Source organism: Varroa destructor, unplaced genomic scaffold (assembly GCF_002443255.2).
Source record: "Varroa destructor unplaced genomic scaffold, Vdes_3.0 BEIS01000002.1, whole genome shotgun sequence".
NCBI lineage: Eukaryota > Metazoa > Arthropoda > Arachnida > Mesostigmata > Varroidae > Varroa > Varroa destructor.
Window position 1 is genome coordinate 15,502,497 of NW_019211455.1, and position 7,709 is coordinate 15,510,205.

Genomic DNA, 7,709 nt, shown 5'->3' on the forward strand with positions numbered 1-7,709 from the left:
ATGCAGCGTATAAGTAGCATTATATATATATTGATACATAATGTTTAACGGTTGTGGTTGGTGAAGTCAAGGAGGATCTGTTTAACTTAGGGCTCCTTCTCTAGATTACATAACGGTCGTAAGATATGCTAAGTAAAGTTAGTTTTTTTTTAAATTTCAAAGGACAGTCGAGGAAATCCGTATCTCTAACATTCACCAAGGGCAGCTTAAAGAACTTTAAGCGAGAACACAGTGAAGAGAACGAAAGGGAAAGTGATCTTCCTTTCACTAGAAAGAAACCCACAAAGTTCTTAGCAATTGGCTTTAGCGGTAGCTGTCGACTAGACTCAAAGATGCCCGATTAATTAGTTACCGAATCTACTTCTAATTTACATCGTTGACGTTCGGGAACAATCTGATAAATTGTTGTCAGATATTTATTTCGCGTGATGTGGGTCTGATCTTTATGGGCTGCTACACCATATAGACGATATATTGCTTCGACGTTTTTAACGATGTTGACTTCGTCTATTCTACGACAAGTAGCGTCAATAGTGGTAGCTATTCAGGTCTAGCAAGAATTATGATTCGATAGATGTTTATTCTTTCTAGTGACATTACAAAGGCTATCTGGGTTGGGTTTGGCAGCTCGGTCCAAACATTAAATTCTATATAGAGAACGCACGAAAGCTTCACCTTAGAGACCGCTCGAGAGACATCGATGAGGCTACCGTACCAATTTACACGAACGCTTAATCTTAAATTAGCTACCGACAGCTGGCATCTCGAGAGTACAGCGACTCCAGGCGCGTTTGGACCGTTTGACCCAGTGAATTTGCAGAAGATTTGTCGGTACGTTTTTTTCTTCGCATGCTGTGAACAGTTAAGACACGTACTAGCTCTGTTTGTTCAATGTCGAAAAAGAGCGGTGTCGTACGATCTGACTCGCAAAGCCACTTTTTGATTACATAAAGAAAAAATTGGAGCGAACAAAAACATATTTTAGATGCCGACCTAGGCCATTACGTTGTTTACGGAGCAAGTACTTTTTTTTTTTTTAGTTGCCAAGCCAGCGCGCGCTAGCTCTACATAATCGTCGCGTCGCAAAATTGTTTCATATTATTATTATTAAAATACAGGCAGTAGGTTAGCACTTTCTGTAACGATTTACCTATGCCTAGTTCGTAGGTATCGTATCATTTAATTAGGTGTACGGCATTACTGGTATAACGTTGACCTAATTAGAGTGCGTCGGCGCTTGGGAGTAAGGCGTGACATTTGGATCGGCGCTTTACGATAGAGAGGTACATTTAGTATAAATTAAAACGAAATCGGTAATAAATAATTCGCTACGCTTTTGAGAGGGCATAAACGTCTCGTATTTGTCCGGAAATAGCCTAATTTTAGTGCCTACTAAGGCGACAGTGGCGATCGCGGTTGCCTTGGAAACAAATGGTGACGGTTCGCGCTGCCCTCCCTGTAGCTATAACTTATTAGGCCAAGCAACCTTACGACCTTTTGTGAATTGTTAGTGTGTATGATTTTTTACCCTGTTTGCGTTTTGGTGATATGTGAAGCTACGACAGCAAGTACCTAATCGTCATTATTACGAGGGGGCTAGAACATCGAACAATAGCAATCGAGTTACAATTACAATTTTCACTTGATTATTTTTTCACCGAAGAAAAGGTAGTAGCATTTCAGAGAAAAAAAAAAAAGTATTCTGTGAATGCCTGCCTTCATTCGTCCGCATCATGAGACCCTCACTATTTTCAGCTCGTACAAGTGCAGGAGTAGAGCAAATAGATCGTTTGATGTTAAAGAAACTACGTTGTTAGGCGTAGATATAATTAGCACGGAATATCACTCCTCCCAATGCAATCTAAAATCATCTGATTTAGAGTTATATAGCAATTATCCAGGAAGTCGTTTCTATATGCAAGGCGTGTAACGGTATATGCCCATAACCTACAACATAAAACAAAGACAATTTATTAAAACTTTCACTATCAAAAAATAGTTTTTAAAAAACGTAATAACCGATATTGTTTCGTCGTCAAGTCATATGCTAGTGATGTAGCCTGCAATGTATCCAGATCTATATTGGAAGTAGTTTCGGTTAGAATATATTTTGGATTGTATTGCTAAAAAGCTTCGAAGTAGGCTCAATCGATGAGTACTTTTGGGCCAAGCTGACGTGTGCGATAGTGAAAACGTCAATTAGATTCTTTTTGCAGGCTTATAAAAAGCTCCATTTAGCGTGACGTCAAGTGATCAAACAGATCATTCACAGTACCGAGTACTGTGTTTCACGTTTGTTGTAAGTAAAACCATTGTGTTCAAGCTCTAGTTTACTACCGCAATGCAGAAACTAGCGGCGTTTTGCGAACGAAATGCGTTTTAATAAACATTCTACCGGTCACAGATCTAAGTGTTTAGCGTCATTTCATAAAGCTCGTTTCATTTGAGCTAACAGGACTGCCAGGACTAACAGAAAATGAGGTCAAACTTTTAACTTAGCGAATTCTAGGCCGACAATACCTATTACAAGTATTTAGAGACAATTTAGACAAGACAATTTAGTATTCTTGGTGCGGCACATCGGGTGTCTGCTAATGCTGTTTAAGCTGGTTCTCAAGGGCTATTCATTCAATACTGCGTGCTACGCGTACACCGGCAACGCTCAGCATGAAAACAAATCAATCCTCGATTCAACGTATTCACAAATTTATAGAGGATATAAAAATACAGAGGTTGACCTTTGGGTTTCTTTCGCTTCGTACCGAGAACCGCCCGGCCGTCTGTCTGATGGAGTGCCCAGTGGTAATAGCAGGCATAAAGTCGTAACCATCGTTGACAACTTCTTAAAGCTGGAGCACAGTAAACAGGTTTATTATTAATAATAATATTAGGAACACTGTTATTTGTTCGTATATATACGTATATAGGTAATATTCAACAAGTGACTTATTTCCTTAGAGGACAGTTAGTGAACGCGATACATGTGGATAACGAATTTGCTGTCATCGTTATTTGGCTTAAGATTACTTTTGTCGGGTCTATAAAAAACGATACCAAAGGTAATGCCAGCGTTCCCAGATACATCTCCACATGTGCACGTATGCTTTGATTGGTTAGGTAGGATTAGTATTAGGCCCTCACGGTAAAAATATAGGAAGCGCAGTATGACGTGTGCATGCTTCGCGCGTCGAACGAAACAAATGGGGTACATTTGGTAGGGAGGAGCATTGTGAGGTACATCCTGGACCGTGGTTAAGGACGTTGAATCATATGCTTGAATCTACAGAGGGAGTCGCGTAAAGGAGCAACCTTTCTCGAGGCAATGGCGCTCATAAAAGAACTTAAAAACGAAGAAGGAAGCCTGAAGAAAAACGCATCTGGAGGCAGAAGACGCAAAACAGAAAAATAAAAAGAATAATATGGACAGATTTCCTCCCGTCTCTGCCGTTCCCTGGTTTCCGATTTCCACGCGCAGTGGTGTGTAATGGTAATATGTTTGCTTACCAACAGAGAGATACAGAAATTCGAATCTGGAAGTTAATACACTTTGATCCTTAGCAAAAATTTCAGTAACAAAAAAACAAGGTATAAAACAACATTTTCTTTTTACTCGGTCCCTTTAGAACGCTTGTATTTAATCATACTTTTCGAATAGATTCATAAAGCATTGCCAAGGCAGTGATGGCAAGCCTTGTTGTAGAACATTCAGCTGGCAGTGGCCTGAGAGAGAAAGTTTAATTTTCAGAGCTTAATTCATAAAGGTGCGATTTCAAAATGAAACCGCTCTAGCTGCAAATTAGGTACCGTGCAAGGCTCTAAAGTGAAGTAGCTATAAGCTAATAATTGGCAACACCTGAGAAATCTTGCGCGTACGAAGTCGCCGATAATCTAGAATGTAATCCAATGAAAAGAAGCATATTTTAAAATTAAAAATCTGGCAGCGAATATTTCCAGCGTAAAATTGCTTTCAAGTTGGCCCAGATGCTGTCAAGTGCTATAATGAAGTAGTGCTTCAGACTTCAATAAACGGCAGTACGCGGTGCAGAATTCGTAACATTTGGTTTACCTGAAGCACGTTGACGTCGGGTTGAGTTAATGTAGGCCTTTAAAACCTAACTGTAAGTTATTGAAAACTGCTTACCACCTTTGTTTTATTCTGGCGAATAGAGTGTTACACAAGAATGTTGCTTTTAACCCAATCGAGCGTTTGTCTAAATTTCGTCACCTTAGTTGAGTAATAACTTTCTTTTTTTCTTGAGAAATATGCTGTTCTGGAAATGGATATGCTTATTACTGCAGTCAGGAACGTCTCTTTCAAATAAACTGAAAGTCCACTTTATTTCACATTACTAAATACTACAAGAGAAAACGACCATAGGCTGAGTGGAACACTTCGGTACCGCAGTTTTCGCCAAACGCTAAATATTATCAAGGAAATCCAGCGGAACGCTAAATGTATACATTCTTTGTTGGACCGGACATCTGGTGTAACATAGACCGGTAGCGGGGCTCGATCCTGGCTTATCCAGCCAAAGCCTTATTAAAATCAGAAAATCTGTCTGCATCAGTTCGTAGAAAATGTGCTCCAATAATCCGCATTTGATGACGCAGAACGTGGTTATTATAGAGAACTGAGATGAATTATCGGGTACTGATAGAGACGTTTGATAATTTTCCTTCGAAAAAAGTACATTAAACGGAACATTAAAGAAAGCACCGCATAGAACCACGAAAAAAAGCTTACGCTGCCAATTTCTGTATACCGAAGACAAGTCGAACGTCAAAAACTTGCATGTGTGCAAATGTAAGAGAGGGACGTCGCCTTTAAGAACAACGACCATAGCATTTTTCGAAAATGCAATACAATTACCTTCCTTATAAAAAAAAGGAGTCGTATAATACAACTGATATAAGCTCTTTCGTAAATAGAACAGGCCACGCCCCTAACAAAGGAACTATATTGTAACTTCTATTCAAGTTATTTTGGATTAAATCCCTAAATTATCTTGTTTGAAAATTGTACAATAAGGTGTCATGATTATACCTATGATGGTCTGTATCCGTTTTACGCACAATCTCCGCATAACGTAACTTACGAAGCCGCTTGATGGGCATCCGAAACGCCGCCTGTAGAACTGCTCAGCGTCTATGAGCGTCACGCAGACGACCATCAGTGGATCGGCAGGTAGCGCAGTTTTCTCTATTGTACTACCGATAGTAGCGGTTCACTCCAAACTCGTGATTGGTCAACAGCGATGTCATTTGTTAAGGTGCTCATTGAAAAAATGTATCGCTATTTCATCTTAATCTTATCTGGCTAACGATGATTGAAGATAAAAGCCTTTTTCGTCTGCATGATCCGGATCGGGTATCGCAAGTATGGCCTTACTGGTCATCGCCGCCCTAAGCGGAAAATATTAAACGAAGTAATTTCACCTATAATTATACCCGTATTCTTTTTTGTTGTTCTTACATCTTCGCGTACAGCATTAATGAATTAAAAACTAAATGTAATCACCTGTAATATATTGTGTATTATCTCCATGAACAGGGTTGCTTGGTGCGATGGAGTGGACATGGAAATCTGCATGCATCGTTTTAAATAGGCCTCCTAGGTTCGGTTGATTTTCCCTCCATTTTGCATGATGCTTTTTATCGTTTTGCATTTATCTAACAACTGTATGACCCGCTTTTGATCCTGACATGCACCATAGACGGCTTCGAACTCTCGAAGAATAGGATGTTACTATTTATAAGTGGTCAATCACCGTCTAATCTGTGAGCGGCCGCAACAATTTCTCAAAAATCGCGAGCATAGATGGTGTATTCTTCTTAAATATCTAATCTTATTATAGCTCGATTAAGCCAAACAGTACGATCATTGTCGTCGTCCAGCCGATGTCTCTCGATCGACTTTTACGCCAACAGAACGCTGCGCGTCACCCCTTCCCCACGCGAGTTGGGGTCTATTTTATTGCTATGTTAGTTCATCAGCCCTAGGTTAGGTACGATTATGTGTTTCAAGCTGGCGGACAAGTCTGTGGTGTCCAGTGTGTCGACGAAATTCGGCGGTATATGCGAATCACACACAATGACAGCAGGACCGATTGGCCTATTTCACTCAATGACGCTTAATGAATTGCGCTCAGGTCAGCGGCCTCTGGCTTGTCACAGCTTGTAGCGCTACGTGAAATTCTCTAACTGATATCACTTCATCAGTAGAGAATCATCATATCAGTAGAGACTTACTCTTTTACATACTATCTTGTTCACTAGGCTGTCAATAAGGTAGAATATTATATATGGAAGTTCGCCGATAAGAAAAACGGTTCAAGTAATATTCAGCAATAGACTTGAGAATCATGGTACCTCGGAGGGGTAGTAGGTAGATTTTGAATACAGAATTAACTTCGAGCCGATTGGGTTAGTAAAAACCAAAAAGCATTGTAGGTAATGGTTGCCTAATTCGACTTCCTCAAAGCAGAAACAATTTATTTATTACGTACGAACGTCCGGCTTGCGTTTGCCATGTTAGAGAGTATGAACACTCTTCGGGTGAAGATCTAGCGTTGTTCCTGATGAACATACGATGCAGGAACAAAAACCTAAACACAAACAAATAACGGTGTATGGCAGATGGCGTACGGTGCACAAAAGCAAATGATGTGATGCAAATATTGCCGCTACTAGCAGAAGTCGAAACGAGAAATATAGCCTAAACCAATGCAACTTTACAATTTAATCATAAGTAAAACAAGATGGTTCCTAATATATCATGTTAAATATATAATATAGTATCATGTTTTGATAGGTTTTAAAATAATCGTAGTAATAGTTGATACGCAAGCAACACGGAGTACGAGCTTTCTACACTCTATAGTGACCTATAGGAAAAAAAAAACGACTGTACAAAGTGTTATACAGATAGATTAATACATCAACAAAAACAGATGATCGAAAAACAATTGTAATCCTTTAATAAGCATATGGCTTCAAATTGAACACAAGCCATAGGCTAAGGGGACCAATAATCGAATCGTGTACCCAGTGACACTTTATTTTTTTCTTTTATGGAGGAGTTTTTTAAATATGGAGGAGTTAGGGTTTTGTACAAATGTATATAGGCGATGAGAACAGGTCCGCTAATGCAGCCGCATTTTTACTTATCGAAGAGAGGCCGGACGAATAAGAAGGGTGACAGATATCGTATACATACGTAGACATCTGCGTCACCGGTAATTTACTAAAACATAAAACATTGATTTCTGAAGAAAAGATGCTAATTTCGCTTTGTCCTCGTGGGTACGTTAGTCATTGCGCCATTTGACCGGTTATGGTTATGCAGCGTTTTGACGGTTCGGTGGTAAACACCATTGCGATACTATAAGCGAATTACTGCTACATTATATTTCTTCATATATTTCAACAAAATACACCTTGTTTAAGGCTATCGAACAATTAGTAACAAAGCGAAAACGTAACGTAACGTAACCGTATGTTGCCGCCTGTAAGCACAAACTGTGTCATTGTTTCAGAAATGACTCTATTTAAACTCAAAGAATAGCTTAAAATGTCTGGTTTGATCGTCCAATGGATATTTTGGTACGTGAGGTTTCTGTTCAGCGGTGAGCTGAATTTCGTCGGCAAGATACCTGTCAATATGTAGTTCTAGATCTAAAGTTATTATGGCTAACAGAACCATTGCCCAA